The sequence below is a fragment of the Mirounga leonina genome, unplaced genomic scaffold, assembly GCF_011800145.1.
Source record: "Mirounga leonina isolate KUSES-001 unplaced genomic scaffold, KU_Mleo_1.0 Mir_180, whole genome shotgun sequence".
Taxonomy (NCBI): domain Eukaryota; kingdom Metazoa; phylum Chordata; class Mammalia; order Carnivora; family Phocidae; genus Mirounga; species Mirounga leonina.
Window position 1 is genome coordinate 33,316,655 of NW_023270469.1, and position 18,316 is coordinate 33,334,970.

At 52.4% G+C, this 18,316-nt stretch overlaps 1 protein-coding gene across 3 annotated transcripts in view; it reads left to right on the forward strand.

Annotated features, from left to right (window-relative positions):
• ZNF423 (zinc finger protein 423) overlaps positions 1-18,316 on the forward strand; it is a 277,830-nt gene that overhangs the window by 112,771 nt on the left and 146,743 nt on the right. The window contains exon 1 of one of the 3 annotated variants that reach the window (XM_035025260.1): positions 6,466-6,646. The exons of the other annotated variants lie outside the window; for them this stretch is intronic. The gene's annotated coding sequence lies outside the window, so the exon portion shown is untranslated. Of the gene's footprint in view, positions 1-6,465; positions 6,647-18,316 lie in introns of those variants that run through there. 3 annotated transcript variants of the gene reach the window in all.

The following is an 18,316-nucleotide window of genomic DNA, read 5'->3' on the forward strand; positions in this document are numbered from 1 at the left end:
TTTATTTATTTATTTATTTATTTATTTATTTATTTATTTATTTATTTAGAAAGTGAGGTGGGGAGGGGCAGAGGGAGAGGGAGGAGAGAGAATCCCAAGCAGACTCCATGCTGAGTGTGGAGCCCAATGTGGGGCTCAATCTCACGACCCTTAGATGGTGACCTGAGCCAAAATCAAGAGTCAGACGGTTAACTGACTGAGCCACCCAGGCGCCCCTCCTTGCACCTTCTTTGTGATTAGTTTTGTCATTCATCCATCCATCTGTCCATCCATCCCTCCGTCTGTCCATCATTCATTTATTCACGCCATGGTTATCAAGTGCTTCTTCTAGGCCAAGACCTGGAACACACTCTTTCATCCATTCATTCATTCTTTAGTCATCCAGCAGATAGTTGTCACCAGGTACCTTGTGGGGGCTCCCAGGGATCCAGGAATGTGAGGCTTTTTGTCTCCAGGCAGTTCTAAGCCAAGAGCACCTGTGGGGAAGCCCTCATAATATCATTGGAAGATGAACAATGGTGTGAGAAGTGCTGTTCAGGTGTAGTGCGGGGTGGAGGAGTAAGGAGATCAGCCCATTCGTAGCCTGTGTCCAGCAGGGTGACCTGGCTGAAACTCTTGTCATTGGTTCATTCCCTCACGGGACCTACTCTGTGCCTGGCACTGAGGTGAGCTTGTACCCAGCCCTGCTGGGGACAGTGGCTCCTGGTGGGCAATGGACCTAGCATTACCCTCAGGGATGCCCTTCACCTGAGCTGGGCTGGGGGCAGTGTCCCCCTTTCTGGATGCCCCTGGGAGGAGGATGTCAATGCCTGCATAGTGATGCATTGTGTGCAGGATCCTGGGTGATTGATCACTTTCCAACAGGGTAGTCTCTCTCAGTTTATACTTCTGTATTATGTTAATCTTCTCAGACTCCGTGTGTGTGTGTGGGGGGGGTGGTGGTGGTGGTGGGATTCCCATAAATCCAACGATGAGATTGATGAATCAGGCAGCTAGATCCTGCTGGCTTGGCAGGGTTCTGCCTTGGGGCAAGTCCCCTCCTCAGACGTCAAGGGCCTCAGTGTCCCCACATGCACAGTGAGTGGTTCACTGGGCAGGTCTGAGGTCTGTTTTAGCAGTCTGAGCCTCAGTTCCCTCATCCCTAAAATGCATCTAGTGAAAGGATTATATGTGGTTTAAATGCATTAACACAAGCAAAACATTTATGACCAACAATTTAACTAACTCAATAATTGACACAAAAATTAGCATGCCATATAGTAAGTGCTCAGTAAATGTAGTTTATGATGATGATCTTCAAGTCTATGGATGAGAGTAGGCACAGCGTGGGGCCCGAGAAAGGCCTGGTTCCTGCATGAGGAGGTGGTGGCCCATTCGGTCTGAGAAAGCAGAGGTAGGGGGCAGGGGACTGTGCAGGGGCACCTAGAGAAGGGTCAGTGAGGCTGAGAAAGGACCAGGGGACTACCCACCCCAGTTGTGATGTCTAGGACGTCAGCGGCTCTGTCCACCCTTGGAAGTCCAGTGGGGGGAACTCCCCTAGGCCACAGCCACCTCTGGGGGATGCCAGCCCTGCGACGGGGGCGGGGGGGGGCTCCTCCTTCTCACTGTGGTCCTGGGCCAGGTGGCCACCTCCCTCGGCTGCCCTTCTGGAGCCTTCCCCGGGGCCTGATGGCTTGCTTTAATCTCCCTCCCACCACAGGCAGGGCTGGGGCAGCCTTTAGTCATTGAGGCTCGATAGCTCAGTAACAAAGCCCAGGATGGCAATTTTTCTGGAGGCTGAAACATGAAAATCCAGGGAAAATTGAAATTCTCTCTGCTGAGTCGTAGATGTGGATGAGTATAAAGGGTGAGTGGGACCCGCAGGGTGGCTGTGTTGCTGGCAGAAGCACATCAGCGAGAGTCCTAGGGCTCTCCCCTCCCCGCGGGGCTCAGGCCACTTCCTCCCCCGGCCTGCATCTCTGGCCAGGCGCTGTGCTGGGCACACAGCCTGCAGGGGAGGGATGGACACACAGCGCTGCAGTCCCATGGGAAGTGTGGGCTTCGGCAGGGGCGCCACGGTGAGGACCCAGGCCCCTCTCGGGGATACACAGCCAGACGTCAGGTGGTTCAAGCAACTTTTTTTTTTTTTTAGTAATTATGTTTATTTTGATGGACGTTACCAAAGCATCATACCCATGATTTCATCAAGACAGTTATTCGGGATTATGCATGGGAAGGTAGTATGCTCAGGTCCAAGGCAAGTGAAAGGCAAAGCTGAGTAATAATGCCAGGCATGGGTCTTGAAGGGGGCCTCTCGGTGACCTGAGCCTGGCAAGCTCGCCCTGGCGAGGGGCTGGACAGACTCAGCTTCTGGGGGCGGTGCCACCCCCTCGGGCAAGCGTCACAGAATGCAGAGCCTGAGGCCAGGACTTGGGTGCAGGTTCTGTGATTGGGAGGTGCTCCCAGGAGGCAGTCGGGAGGGGTGGAGAAAGGGAGGCGGGGAAGGGGGAAAGGTCCGGGTCACTGCTCGGACCCCAGGCTCGTGTCCTCTGGGATCTGCACGCATGTGCCAGAAGCCCCTGGCTCGGTCCCCCTTTGGTTGAGGGCCACACCGGGTGGGGGGGCATTAGCTCCCTGCCCCTGGGCTGAGCAGGAGTGAGCAGATTGAGGTCTGGGGCTCTAATCAGCCACTGAGCTGCGGAGGCGACTGGGGTACCAGCGGCCCTGTCGTCCCCCCAGGCCTCCGTGTTCTCCCTCTGTAAAATGGAGCCAAGCTCCTAACTGTCTCACGGACTTGCCGAGAGGGTAGCTGGCACCTGTGGGTACAAAGAGAGCAAGTGCTTTGGGGTGGGGGGGACTCTGTCCTTCCAGATGCCGAGAGGCCCCTCGCTTTTCCCTTGCTGGGGGCTGGCCCCTCCAGCTGGGCCTCGACGGATCTGACGGAGCTTCAGCAGCAGGTCTGCGCCTCCAGGTTGGACCACGTGCGCACCCTGTCCGTGCTGGTGTCTGGGCTGAGAATGCGGACACGGCCCAGACATCCTCTGGGGATTCTCGGCTGGGCATCCAGCCTGGGCTCTGTGTGGAGCCGTATCCATGGGGGCAATGTTCGTGCTCCTGAGCCGGGGTCACCCACTCTGTTTCTGTCCCACAGGTAGGAAGACTCACGTACATGCATCCCACCGTGCTAAGAGCACAGATACCGAGGTCAGGTGAGCCATATTCAAAGCCCAGCTCGGCTGTATTTGACCTGTAAGACCCTGGACATGTCAATCTCTGCCAGCCTCGGTTTTCCCCATCTGCAAAATGGGTTTGACAGTGATGACTTGTCAGACTTTGTGAATATTAAATGAGACAACATGTGGCATGGAGCAAATACTCAAGAAATATTTAGCACATAACATATGTCATTTATTATCCAATTTTATATGCACCTGTGGCATATATGTACATACATAAGATGCAACATAACCTATTAATTATTTTTTCAATGTCTTCTCTAAGCTCCGAGTTCTCGGTTAGAGGCACCACGTGGTTTTCTCTGATACTGGCTTTTGTGAAAATTATAATTGGAATTTGGTCATCTGTTCATTTGCTTGCTCATTCTTTACCTTCACTGAGCCCTTCCGGTGTCCACACCTCCAGGGAGAAAGTCGCATATATCAGCTGCATTCTGTAGAGGGGACAAGGGGAACCCAACTCCACAGTGCCCAGGATTTTCCCAAGGTCACACAGCAGCAGGGGGCTGGAAGCAGCCCCAGAACTAGGGTACTGGTCCAGCGCTGGTCCAGCCCGCTGTGAGGAGCCCTGGGCCAGTCTCCTGGGCTCTGCTGCCTGTGGCCAGCCAGACCTGGAGGGGATGGTGGCAGCCCCTGTGTTGTGAGTTCTGATTCTCTCAGGGGCCCTCCTCAGGGAGCACTGAATTGCAGAGGCCTCCTGAGCCTGGCTCAGGCCCCACCCACATGCCCCGACCGTGACCTCCGCCTGGCACCTGCCCTGGTTGCTGTGAGCTTGGAGAGCTGAGTGGTGGTCTCTGGGGACCGGGGGGCGAGGCCTGAGGGGTGGAGGGCTGCCGAGGTGGGGCCTGCTATAGCAGTAGGCTCCTAGGACAGGTGTTTTCCCAGCCGCCACTGCCAGGGACTTTCTCTCACACCTGCTCCCTGAGGAGCTGAGGCTGGGTTCGCTGTGACATCCCCCAGGGCCCTGGGGACCCAGCTCCCTAGGTGAGGACCTGGGCGGTCACGGGGGTTGGGGGGCATGGCACACCTGGCCTGGTGCAGACTCTGCCAGGACCAGGGGCCCAGCCCGGGCTGGTTGTACCCGTGATGTAGAGCCTCAGAAATTTCCCAGATGTGGGCATTATGCAGAGGAGAGAAGGGGGTGGAAGTTTGCTTACCCCCCCTCCACCGGCTCAGGTTCTGCTTGGTCTGCTATCTGAAGGGTTGGCTGTGGACATGGCATGTGGGATCCAAGTTGAAAGACCTTTGTTTAGGGCCCCTAGCTAACTGCGGGTGGTGGTAGGAGGGAGTGGAGACTTGCCCTGGGTCAGATGAACAGAACCCCCTGGGGCTACCTCGTTCACCCACTTGGGTCTCAGGACTTCAGCTGCACGTGCTCTGGGAGAGGGAAGACTTGCAGTGGCCACGTGATGAATGTCACTTTGTCACTTTGACACTGGGGGTGCCAGCCTTTCGTGCTTCATCAGCCCCTGCCGTGAGTCCTGCGAGATTTGAATATTAGCAGCGCTGTGATTTACCCAGTATTTTCTGTGGAGTCAGTTCTGTTTCCATACTTAAATTAATTCATTTATTTAATTCTGCAAAAGGAAAATCAGTATCCTTTGCTGTAGGTAGACAGTAACCTTAAAAGTCAATTAAAAACAAACCTAAGGAAAAAGGCCCACGCTCATGCGGTTCCAGCCAGGAGCTGTGAGGTCTTGCGAACGCTGAGCCTGGGGTCTGTGCTCTCTCCTTGCTGGAACGTTAGAAGTTAAAGACAGCCAATGTGGCTGCCCCCTAAAATCATCATGGGTCCCAGCAATGGGACATTTCCCATGTTTTGGGGAACATGGGTCAGAGGAGAGCCTACTCCTTCCACAAAGCCCAATTTGAGTGTCCCCTGCCTTCTAACCTGACACCTCCTCTGTGCTCACTCTTTCCTGATCCTGCCCAGGACTGAGCTGTCTGGCACCCACTGGCCTTCCCTGAGGGAAAGCTCTCTATGGCCATACAGATGAGCACGGGCTGTGCGTTCTTGCCTACATCCCACAGACCCCAGGAGGTACTGGCCTGCCTTTTTCTTAGGCCCCAAGGAACATCAGAAAACGAGAGCCTGTTAGCCACGCAGGAGACTCCCGCTGGGATGCCTGGGAGGTGGGCGGAGGTGGGCCCTGAGTAACAGGTCGGGTTTGGGTGAGCTGTGATCAGGGGTGGGCAGGCTCGACGAGCATGATGGCCCGAACAAAGTCTCAGAGGCCGGGCGAGGCACAGTGGGTGGCTTTGATGGTTTTCTGACTAAATGTAGGCATAATACCAGACTCCTTCCATTAGCTGCTGTGAAACTCAGGGTACTTGTGCTCTTTGAGTCTCAAGTATCAGATCCGTGACATGGGAGAAATCATGGTGTTCACCATATAGGATGGAGGTGAGGATTTAATGAGGTAAAGCTTACAAAGAGTTGGCACCATGCCAGGCACGCACGGAGGGCTCTGCCGTTGCTGGCTGAAAGGTGAGGCTGGGACATGGGCAGTGGGAGGTACTACCAGTCTGCAGTTCAAAAAGTGGCTCTGAGACCATATCTTAGGCTAGAAAGGCTGCCAGGGACATGGGGATGTCCCAAGGACTCAGAAGTAGGCAATGATACCAAGAGCCACAATTCAGGGTGAGAAATGGCCCAAAGGCAGTGGCCTGAGGTCAGGGAGAGGTACTGATGGTGACAGAGGGAATCAGGGAGGGCTCCCTGGAGGCAGTGTCGTGAAGGACCAATGCCTGTTAGCCAGGACAGAGCAGGTTTGGCGAAACAGTATGTGTCACTCACCTCCCTCCCCACAAAAGAGAAAGAACAGCCATTCCCTTTCAAAGGCCCAGATGGAGACCCAGCTCTGGATGCCACGAGCCTTCTTCCCGGAAGTTGGCAGAGGAGATGGCTGAACCCTTCTCAGAAGCATCGGGGACTTCCAGACTGTAGCTCTGACTTCTGCAGCTCAAACGTAGGGAAGGGAAGAATGCTATCCAAACAAGCTTAATCCCAATCAAAGGATTATTTTCTTACAGAAAAGCTTCACCTATACTTAATAGTTTTAAATTGTTCCGGGTACCAATTAGACTTTTAATTTTGCTGTTCCCTCCGGCGGCTGGAGGATGTGTGTGGTTTGCGTTTAATCAGAGCTGATTTTTTTTTTTTTTTTAAAGTGGTGTTTCCGGGGGAGGGGAGGAGACGAGGATAGTGTTTCGGGGTTTCCTCCTGGTCCTGCCAGGGCCCGTGTCTCGCGCGCCTCCCGAGTTGGGGGATCTGTGTTGTTGGGGCAGCCGTGGATGTCTCCAGAGTGCCGAGCCAAAGTCCCCTCCTGCCAGCCTGAAGACAGGTCAGGGTTCTGCCGCGGCAGTCCTGCCTGGAGAATCCAACGCCGAGTTAAATATATGGATTATCCCCAAATTTCTGCAGCAATAGGGTGAGTTATTATTGATTCACAGAGCACGACAAAACATCGCTGCATGAATTAGCAAGCAGCTGTTTCTAATTTGAGTTTAGAACGGTACACAGAGGAACTTGTTTCTCTGTTCACTCCTTTCATTTATAATGAATTTTAATCACCGCTACAGGTGAGAAAAATGTAGAAACAAGCTTGTATCTTGTGGAAGAAACAAAGGAGAGACAGATGCTAACAGATTTCCAGTCTGTGATAAAAGGGATGTTTCGGTACACTTTACATGTAATTAGAGCACAGCTGTTTCCAGTCCCAGGTCCACGAACACGGCCGAATGTGGGCTCTGCCGGTCCCCAAAGGGAGTAAAGAAAAACAGTGATTCAACCGCGAAAGCATTTTGCTTTCTCTCGAGTCGAGCAGTGAGCCTTTGCGCTGGCCCTTGGTGGTGCTGTTTCGTGGAAGCTCTCGGAGGTGACTTCGCACGACGCTTTCTCCCCACCCCGGGGCGGTGGGAGGAGGGCAGGGCGAAGTCGGGGTGCGCTGGTGGCGAAGGCCTTCCGGGCCCCTCTGCTGATTACAAGTGCCCGTCTTCGGGGAGTGTCTCGTGGGGGCAGACTGGGGGGCCCTGGCAGGACCTGATCGTGTCATTCCACACTCGTTAGTTTGATTACAGTTAACTCTTGGGTGAGTTGACGAGGGCTGGCTTTTTCCTTGCCTTTTTTTTTTTCCTGGTCTGTTTAATTTCTGCAATAAAACTCAAACTCAATTGCATTTTCAATATCGGTGCTGAGTAAATTTGTCTAAGGGATGGAGCAGCCAGGCTGGCTGTGCGTTCTGTGAAGTCCGAGGCTCCGAGGGGCAAGGTGGAGGCCTCCTTCCTGTCCTGTGTGTCCAGTGGTCCTTTGGGGTGGCAGCAGCCGTGGGTGCAGGGCAGCGAGACCGTATCCCCCACCCCCTGCACTCTGAGCCTGGAGGCCAGGTCCATGCCCTAGCAAGGCTGCCAGTGCCTCAGTCTCTCTGTCCGTATGAGGGGGCTGGGCTGGCAGCTCTGGAAAGCTCCTTTCTCTCCGATGTCTTGGGATTGTCAATTGTAGGGCCTTTTATGCAGGTCAAGTGTCCTTTGCTTTGAGAACCGTCTTCTATAGGGTTAATTGCTGGCCCTTAACTTAGACGCCCCTGGTAGTTAATCAGGACCCAGGAAGATGGGACCACTCCCTGTCTTGTGTGCATTCAGACCAACAGGGCTGTTGCCTGCCTCTCCCTCTCTCTGTCCTCTGACCTTATATTGAGCTGGGGAGCCAGGAGCCAGTGACTATTTTTTTATTTTATACATTACAGAGAATTTCTCACATATAACATGTTACAGATATTCACTTCCTTCAACTGCATAGCAACCCGGTAGTTGGGACCATTATTATTCCCATTTTACAGATGGAGAAACGGAGGCAGTTTTCTGCATCTGTAAAACCGAGGGAAGTTCGATGATCACGGTGGAGCTGAGTGTGTAAGGACACTTTGCAACGGGGAAGGGGGCCCCGCGAGCGTGGGCACGCAGGAGAATGAGCGCCCCTGGTCCAGACTGGGAGCCGCGGCTGGGCTCCATCGTGGATGTGCGGATGCAGAACCTCTGCCACAGCTCTCCTTCTCCTTTAAGAAAAGCCAGAAGTGAATGTGGATTTAAAAAAAACAAAAAAACAAAAAAACTTCAGGAGTTCTCCATTTCTAAATGTTGACGTTTTTACAAAATAACGGATAACTGGGTGGCCCCCAGTCTGACCGGGGGGAGGACAGCCATGGTGATCTGTGTCCCACTGCTCGGGTCACTGTTTCTCTCAGTCCAGCTGGCTGAGAGCCCTTGGGCTGGGAGTCCGGCCCCAGCTTTTCTAATTACCATCTGCTTTCTGACATCGGGATGTGACCTAACCTCTCTGTTCTGGTTCCTCATCCGTGGGGTGACCACGCAACTTAGTGTGGAGTGCGAGAGGGGGACGCTGAGTGGGTGGGATGCCGGGGGTGTGCCACGCTGCCTGCTCGTAATATGGGAAAAACCACCACTACTACGACCTCACTGAGCTGCTCAGTGTCGAATGGGATCATGGGTGTGAAGCTGCTGGGCAGAACTTGAAATGCCACACAGATCAGGCCTTTACAATTAATGATAAAGTTATAGAGCAACCGCCTTATTTTCTTTAGCCAACGTTCATTGAATGCTGAGCAGCATCTACACATTACCCATTTTGTGATCCCCATCCAATGGATGAGGAAATGGGGGCTCAGAGAGGTGCAGTAACTTGTCCATAGTCACACAGCCAACGAGTGGCAGCTCCGGCTAAACAAGCCTGTCCTCTTCCCCGTGGCTCTGTTGTCTCCCCATTACTCGCGTCTCCCTGCAATTGACCGAGTCTCTTTACGATTATGATTACGTTGATGGTTTGGGCTCCCAGAAGGTTTACTAAGGGCTTTGATGGCCACTGTTCGCTGTGAGGTGGTATTTCAGCACAACCCCGAGCTGGCTGGAAAAAGACATGCGGCCCCTCAGAGGCTACTTGCTAAGCGCCCCTTTGAGGCCGGGCAGGGAACTGGGTCCCACTCTTCACCCTCCAGGACCCGCTGGAGAAGCAGCTCCAAGGGCAAGAATAGCTTCCCCCTTTTCTCAGTGTTGGGCTGCTGACCTCTGCGGGCCTGTCCCCACCCCCATGCTGCCCACCAGCCCCCCAGTGCCCCAACCTGCTTAGTTTTTATCCCCAAACTGAGAGAAGGATCCCCCCTTCCCCTCGCTATGGTCTCACTGGAGCTTCTGAGATCCTATCCACAAAGGCACTCTGAGCTCCCTGGAGGAGGGGAGGGTGAAGATGAGCTGCTATTATCTTTGCTAATAGCATAGTTCTAATTTAAGATTTCAGGTAGAGTCACATCAGCTTCTGGTAGCCTCCTTGGGGCTCCTTGCCCTACCTCTAAGGAAAGACCCTCCAGCTTCCCCGTCCCCTTCCTTCCCAGGGTGGATTCTTGACTTCCCAGGGGTTGGGCCTCTATGCCTTACACCGTACCCCCATCCGTCCCTTTAAGGAAACCAAACATCTGCAGGCAGGACTGACCATCGCCATGACGAAAGGGGTTTTTGTTTTTTTTCTCTTTCAAAGTGCTTCAGAGCAGCAAAGAATTGGTTTCGAGTTGCAAGTTTAGACAGTCACTGATGGACAGGTTGGGCAGAGAAGAGCATAGCAACCTAAGAATGCTGAGTGCTTTCTGTACCCCTCAGAGGACTAAGCATATGGAGCTGGCTCGACAAATATGTGCTCAGTGAAAAAAATACCTAAACCAGCAGTGAACTGGGATGCCTCCTACCTGCTGGTTCTCATTCCTGTACCCAGGGCAGACATCACTAATGGATCACAGACTCTTAGAGCTGCCAAGGCTCTCCGAGACCAATTCATCTGATTCCTTCTCTGGAGAGTTGGGGAAGTGAAGACACAAAGAGGGGATGTGCTTGCCTGTGGTTATACAGTGCCAGAATCTGAACCCAGTCCAATATGATCTCATTCTCCATGGCCCATGGCTCCGTGCTCTGGGCTCACAGCCCCACCCTCTGTGCTCAGCATTCTACCCTCTGGCTTCGGCTTTGCCTTCTGGGCTGGAGGTCCCGCCCTCTGAGTCATCCTTTTTTTTTTTTTTTCTTTTAATGAAAGGTAGCACATGTTTGCAGCTGAGTAGTTTCGTTTTGTTTTATTTTACTTTATTTTATAGATTTATTTATTTTAGAGAGAGACAGTGCGAGCACATGTGTGGGGGGTGAGGAGGGGCAGAGGGAGAGGGAGAGAGAATCTGAAGCAGACTCTGTGCTGAGTGTGGAGTCCGGTGCGGGGTTCGATCTCATGACCCTCAGATCATGACCTGAGCTGAAATCAAGACTTGGATGCTTAACTGACTGTGCCACCCAAGCGCCCCCAGCTGAGTAGTTTATTAGCCTGTTTCCTGCTGTAGAGTTTTGGGAGTCTGACAGCCTTCTTTCTTTCATCTCTGTCCTTTTTGGTACAAGTTGGCTGCATTTCTGTGATATCGAGTTCTCAACAACCTCGTGGGTCTCCTGTGTATGTCATGGGGATCTACTCTATCAGACAAGAGGTTCCTCCATAGATATTCTCTAGATAATCCTATCTTTACTTTTGGCTTCTACTGAGATGGTTGCAGAGAAATCTCCCCAAATTTCCTAGATGCTCTCTGGTTTGATCTAGGGGATCTGTAGGCCACACACTTAATCTTTTCAAAGAGCCTTTCATGGGACTGAATACTCTGAGCTTTTGATTTTTCTGAGATGTTAGCATGATGTACAGTCATACCCTCAGCCTTCTCTCCAGTGTGCGCTTTCCTGTTGGAGAATCTCTTAATTATAATGTCTTTTGCTATCTGGGTAGGCTGAGGATTTCCAAAATGATCAATTCCTGGCTTGCTTTTCGTTTGACAGCTCTGTTGATCTAGCTCTTTCTTCTCGAGACGAATCCAGGCCATGTCTTCGACATTTTGCTTGGAAATCTCCTCAGCTAAATATCCATTTTTATCCGTTACAAGTTCTGCTTTCCACATAATTGTGGGACATAATTCCACTGAGCTTTCTGCCACTCTATAATAAGGATCTGTTGCCTCCAGTTTCCAGGATCATGTTCCTCATTTTCTTCTAAGCCCTCACCATCAGGGCCCTTAGTGTCTAAGTTTCTCTTGACAGTCTGGTCATGATGATTCAGGTATTTTCTATGACGATTTAGGTTTTCCTTTGTACCCTTACTTCCTTCTGCGTCTTCACTAACAGGGTCATTAACATCCCTATTTCTTTCTTTTTTCTTTTTCTTTTTTTTTTTTTAAGATTTTATTTATTTGACAGAGAGAGACACAGCGAGAGAGGGAACACAAGCAGGGGGAGTGGGAGAGGGAGAAGCAGGCTTCCCGTGGAGCAGGGAGCCCTATGCGGGGCTCGATCCCAGGACCCTGGGATCATGACCTGAGCGGAAGGCAGACGCTTAATGACTGAGCCACCGAGGTGCCCCAACATCCCTATTTCTATGAACAGTCTTTTTTTTTTTTTTTTTTAGCAGGGGAAGGGCAGGGACGAAAGAGAGAGAGAGAGAGAAAATCCCAAGCAGTCTCCACACCCAGCGCAGAGCCCGACACGGGGCTCAGTCTCACAACCCTGAGATCATGACCTGAGCCAAAATCAAGAGTCAGATACTTAACCAACTGAGCCACCTAGGCGGCCTCTCATGAACCATCTTTTTAAGGCAATGTAGGCTCTTCCTACCATACTCCTGAGAATTCTAGCGGCTGCTCACTGCCCGATTCCAAAGCCGCTTCTGCACTTTTAGGTGTTGATTATAGCAGCACCTCTCTCCTGGAAGCAAAATCTGTATTAGTTTCCGATGGCTGCTGTAACAAATGACCACAAACTTAGTAGCTTGAAGCAATGAAAATTAATTTCTTATGGTTCTGTAGGTCGGAAGACTAATGCAGATCTCACGGGGCTAAAATTGTGGCGTCGGTGGGCCTGCATTCCTTTCTGGAAGCTGTAGGGGAGGGTCTGTTTCCATGCCTTTCTAGTTTTTTTTTTTTTTTTTAAAGATTTTATTTATTTATTTGAGACAGAGAGAATGAGATACAGAGAGCATGAGAGGGAGGAGGGTCAGAGGGAGAAGCAGACTCCCTGCCGAGCAGGGAGCCCGATGCGGGACTTGATCCCGGGACTCCAGGATCATGACCTGAGCCGAAGGCAGTCGCTTAACCAACTGAGCCACCCAGGCGCCTGCCTTTCTAGTTTTTAGAAGCTGCCCCCATCACTAGTCTTGTGGCATCGTCCTCTTTTGCCTCTTTCTTCCACATTTTAAGGACTTTTGTGATTACATTTGGCCTACCCAGATAATCTGGGATCATCGCTTTATCTTAAGCTCAGCTCATTAGCAACCTTAATTCCAACTGTAACCTTAATTCCCCTTTGCCATGTAATGTAACGTATTCGTAGGTTTTGGGGATTTAGGGCACGGACATTCTTGGGAGGGGGGTAGTCGTGACTCTTCTTCCCACAACCTCCCAGGTCAGTTCTGCCCAGTTCTGCTAGCATGCTTTATCCGCCATCAAGTGAGGAAAGAGGCCGGCTACCGTCATTGGTGCTTGGCCTTGGAGCTGGTCCGGCCTGCTAATCCACTTCAGGACGTGAATTTGCCTGTTTGGCAGGTGGGACTGTAGAGTGTGGGACCTCTTCCTGGCTCTCCTTGAGCCATAGGTCCTGGCTCTGTGCTGGTCCATGGTGGGCCTCAAGAACGAGGGAGCAGCTTCTGCAGCAGGTTGGGCCTGAACCAGCCTTCAGGGCAGGAGAGGCAGCATGGTCTGGGGGTTAGTGAGTGAATGGGGCTGGGGGACATCTGTCACTCACTAGCAGTGTGTGCCCAGGGCTTGCTTTCTTCCTTGGAGCCTCAGTCTGCAGTTCTCAAGAAGGAGAATGTAGGGGGGCCTGGGTGGCTCTGTGGTTAAGCGTCTGCCTTCGGCTCAGGTAATGGTCTCAGGGTCCTGGGATCGAGCCCCGCATCGGGCTCCCCACTTGTGCTCTCTCTCTCAAATAAATAAATAAATAAATAAAATCTTAAAAAAAGAAAAAAAAGAAGGGGCGCCTGGGTGGCTCAGTGGTTAAGCGTCTGCCTTCGGCTCAGGTCATGATCCCAGGGTCCTGGGATTGAGCCCCGCATCGGGCTCCCTGCTCAGCAGGGAGTCGGCTTCTCCCTCTCCCACTCCCCCTGCTTGTGTTCCCTCTCTCACTGTGTCTCTCTCTGTCAAATAAATAAATAAAATCTTTAGAAAAAAATAAAAAAGGAAAGAAAAAAAAAGGGGATGGTAATAGTACCTACCTCCTAATGTGTGTAAGAATCAAATGAGAACATGCTAGCAAAGAACTTGGCTTCCGGAAAATGTTCCTTAAACAGTAAGTGCTGTGGTTTTTATGAGTTTAGTTCTGCATCTGTCTGCTCCTTGCTGTGTGGTCTCAGTTTCCCCATCTACGAAATAAGATGAGTGATGGTCTGTTAACTTCCTCTCGCTTCCCTCCCCTCCCCCTTGCACTGGTATTGATTCTACATGTGTGGATGCCATTGAGTTGAGGAATATTCTGGGACAGATGGCTAGCTTTGGCGCCTGGTCGGAGTGCAAGGAACAGGGCAGGCACTCTGTCCCCCTGCTGTCTGTGAACTTGGTTCCCCTTAGGCCTGGCTGGAGACTAGATTCTGTCTCTGGGGGCTGAGCCCCTGATAGGCACTGAGATGCTGAGGATGCCCCCTATTCAGCTTGGGGGCTCTGGGCTGCTGGCCCCGTCTCCTGCTGGGCCTTTGTGTCCTGGGATCCAGGCCCCCACTCACTTGGGGTTTGCTGGGAGGGGAGCCTCCGGCCTCCCAGGGAAGTTGACATCATCGTGAGCTGGAAGCAGCCCCAGCAGAGGGCCTCCGAGCTTGCCCAGTGCCCCCATGTTCTCTCTGCTGCCCTAGGCTTCTAGGTGGTACAGAGACACAGATGGGTAGGTTTGAAGTTTCCCAAGAAGAGATCAAGAATATGGCCAGATGCCCTCCTCAGCTGAACTTGTATCATTTCCGTCTGGAAAGACACCTGTTTAGGTTCTGGCTGCCCCAAGGGGAGTGCGGTCTGTGGTGTGTCCTGAAGCACATTCACTCTTCTGAGTCCTCTTATCTGTACTTGAACAACAGGATTTTCGGGCCCCTGCCTCAAGGCCTCCCTTTTCAGAGAGGATAGGCAGCTCCTTTCTTGGAGGAGGAAACCTGCTGGCTAAAGCCCTCTTCTTTAGCACTGGGAGTCAGGAGATTCCTTCCTCTGATTTGTTCAGTGCCCTTGGAACATTCCACGTGTACAGACCTGTGCTCATGGCAGACATCACCAGTCAATTTCAGCACTCCTGTCTTCTGAGCCCACATATGGCTTTATAATCCGTCTGAATACAGTACTCTAGGCAAGCACTACCAATTTATCATCCTGGAAGTCCCCTTCTGTCTCTGGACCTTCTGTATCATACAGAATTGGCATTACATGGTCCCTGAGTCTGTGTTCCCATTTCTCTGAGCTGCGGAAGGGTCGCTGCGATTCTGATTCCTGTTGCTCCTGATGGAGGCACAGGGGAGGCTCTACTCGGAGGACCATAGAGCTTGGTCCTGTGGGGACCTTGTCTCCTTGGCAATTTTCATTTTTCTAAGGAAATGGGTAGTGGTGAGGAGACCTTTTGGAGCGTCATGAAGAATTGTCAGGCCTTTCTGTGGTTCTAATGGAGACAGTCTGGATGCTTGGAATCTTGCACAAAATGACCTTTATATTCATCCTGAAGGGACCAAAATTCCAACTTCCCATATTATAGCAGAGGCAGCCGAGGCCCAGAATTTCCTGATGGACTCTCTGTCCTGCTCTCCTCCCTCCGCCCTCAACACGTTCTCCCTGAGGCACCTTGCTTGCTGTTCCTCAGCCTTCTTTCATGGTCTGGAAGATCTGGTCAGTTTCTTTCACTTGGAAAGCCCAGGAATGTCCTAGAAACCTGGAACCACTGGGTATCCGTGCTTTTCCCTTTCCCGTCGGCTGCAGGGCACCTCCCAGGGCGCTTTTCAGAACCATTTATTCCTCTTGCAGAGCTTTGGTCGTGAGGGCTCACTTCCTCCTCAGCCGGTGTCCGCCCTGCTGGAAGGTCCCCCCTTCTGCTCGCTCCTGTGGCCTGGGGGCCACCTGACGTCTCGCCTCTGTCCAGGCACTTCCTTGGCTGCCGTGGCCCTGATTCTCTGTGACAGGAGGAGCCAGGGGGTGAGGCTCCCAGCCCTTCTGGGCGGCAGCCACTGTGCTCTGTGCAGACAGGGTGTGTGAGAGGCGGTGCGGGCTGGTGCGGGGCCGGTGCGGGGCGCCCAGCGCCGCCTCGTGAGCTTGCGGTCCGCCCTGCGCTTTCTGCTGCAGATGCGTTCTGAAGCCCAGTTAATGTTCTTTTTGCTACTTAATTGAATTTTTATCGAAATTTCTCCCCTCTTTTATGCTTGTTTTGGTTCCCTTCCTGCAGCAGACAGCAAAAGCCTCATATAACCCATTTCCTACCAGGCCTTTTTGCAGGATTAGTCATTTTTAAATGATTTTAATCTCCGTTTTGAAAGTGATTTCTCTACTCATTTTGTCATATTACTTTGTAGTCATTCTAGGGGGAGGGGAAGCCGAGGGCCTGCATTAGTCACTGCTTTTGGCACTTGATCTCCTCGGGTGTCGGCTCCCCCTCCCAAAGGAAAGAAGCAGTGGGAAGTTGAGGGTGAAGGCACCGACTCAGAACCAGGCTGACTGGGGTTGATTCCTGGCTCTGCTGCCTCCCAACTGTGTGGCACCTGGCAAGTTACTCAACCTCTCTGTGCCTCGCTTTTCTTACCCGTAGATGGAGATAATAATAGTACCCATCTCACTGGGCTGTCGAGAGAACTGAATGTGGTAACACATGCAAAGCTCTTAGAAGAATGCCCGGCAATAGTAAAAGCTATACAGGCATTTACTTGGAAGGAACAAGGTAGCTGGCTGAACGGGACTTTCTTGGACCTGCCTTCTCTGTGGGTTCTGAAACATTCAAGTCGCAGGGGCTCCTGAGATTGCTTGTGCCCCATTTTTGCACCCCTTCCCTTTCTGCACCCCTGCCGGAGGGTGTGTGCGGTCCCGGCCGTGCATGTGCGTGTGGTGTGCGTGCATGTGTGGTGTACGTGCACGTGTGAGAGGAACGGTACCACTGTAAGGCCGGGGGCCCTCGTCCTTTGCTGACATCCCTGCACCTATGTCCTGGGAGCTTTGGCCCCGGCGCATCTCTCCAGCCTGCTCCTAGAGCACTAAGCTGTGTGCCCCCAAAGCAAACTGCACTTGGGAGGGGTGGGCCGGCAGCAGCCAAGGTCAAACGTGTTTAGAACAAAAGGCTTTAAACAGTGCAGCCTGAATTTGGGGCTTTCTGTGTCAACACGCTCATTTCCCCCGATTGGGCCTTTTCAGTGTAAGGGGCCTTATGGTCATTTCCCTTCAGATGATTATAATCTCGGCAGTGGCTCTGTTGGTGGCTCCCAGAATAATGTGCTTTGCTTTAGTTTTGAAACTTGTTTGCAGAAAAATAAAGCCAACCAGGCTGCCCAGCCATGGGCCTTGGGGACTGTGGCGCAGGGCGGGTTGATTCTCCTTCTCAAAGTCTGGCGGGACCAGCGTGAGCAGAAGCCTGCGCTGCTGGGAGACGTGGCGCTCTGGCCATGAGACCGAAGGCAAGTTACTCGCCTCCCTGAGCCTCAGCTTCCTCATCTCAAAAGTGGGGTGTCACCAGTGGTCGTGAGGATGGAAGGAATTAGCTGGGGTGGCGTGCCCAATAAGTGTAGTTGCTGGTATCATCAGCATTGGTGGTACTAATTAGTGCTAATTATGATTATTGGCCAAATAGTGCTTCTGGTGAATGGCTTTCTTTCTTTCTTTTTTTTTTTTTAAAGATTTTATTTATTTATTTGAGACAGAGAGAATGAGAGACAGAGAGCATGAGAGGGAGGAGGGTCAGAGGGAGAAGCAGACTGCCCGCCGAGCAGGGAGCCTGATGCGGGACTCGATCCCGGGACTCCAGGATCATGACCTGAGCCGAAGGCAGTCGCTTAACCAACTGAGCCACCCAGGCGCCCGGTGAATGGCTTTCTTGAAGTATAATTTGTATACCACAAACTTACCTTGTTTTAAGCAAGCAGGTAGCAACGTGGTGGATTTACAGAGCTGTTGCAGTGCTTACCACATCCTAGTTTGGGGGCACTGCTATGATCTCACAAGGATGCCTCGTGCTCATTTGCAGTTTCCTTGCTCCCTACTCCAGCTTCAGGCTGCCGCTAATCTGCACATGTGCCTTTTTCTGGACATTTAATATCAGGGGAGTAATAGTGCTTTTTCACATTCATTTTTCACATCTGCTTCTCACATGCTTCCCTTTTCTCACATGTGGAAACTGAGGCGGAGAGATTGAGAGGGATAACTCTGGACTGATGGATAAGCTGAGGAGCGGGGGGCTTTGAGTGCAGGGCTCTGCTCTCGTCCCCGGGGGCTGAAGGGCTTGGGAGCAAATGAATGCTGGCACAAAGACGTGTCCAGCCTAGTCTTCTGGGCAAGGGGTGTTCCTTGTCTCACTCACCATTGAACTGACCTGGGTTCAAGCCTGTATCCTCCGCTCATCAGCCCTGCGAGCGCCTGCATGTCTCTGGTCTCTGGGGGGCCCCTCCCTGAATGCAGATGGCAGGCTGGTTGCGGTCGTGCTGTCAGGGGGCTTTAAATGAGAGGCAGCCTGTGACTGCCCTGGAGGCTGGACGTGGGGGTCCCCTCGCCTTTCTCCCTGATGCAGGGGTAATCTCATGCAACAGGTCTGCGGGAGGCGCGTCCAGACCCATGTCCTGGTGCTGTCATTTCCTGGGGAAAGTCGCTGTGGCTGTGCCTTAGTCTCCTCATCCGTACAGTAGGAGGGGCCCTGCTCCCGCCTCACTGGTGGTTGTGAGAAAAGCGCTCAGCTGAGCACCAGGCGCACGGGAAGGGCTCCCTGGCAGCTTGTGTGAGTCTGAGCTAGGGCATCAAAATAATCAAAAGTCGTTTGAGCCTGGCTGGGGGGCGGGGGCCCAGCAGGTCCCCCAGCTGCCCCAGCTCCAGCCA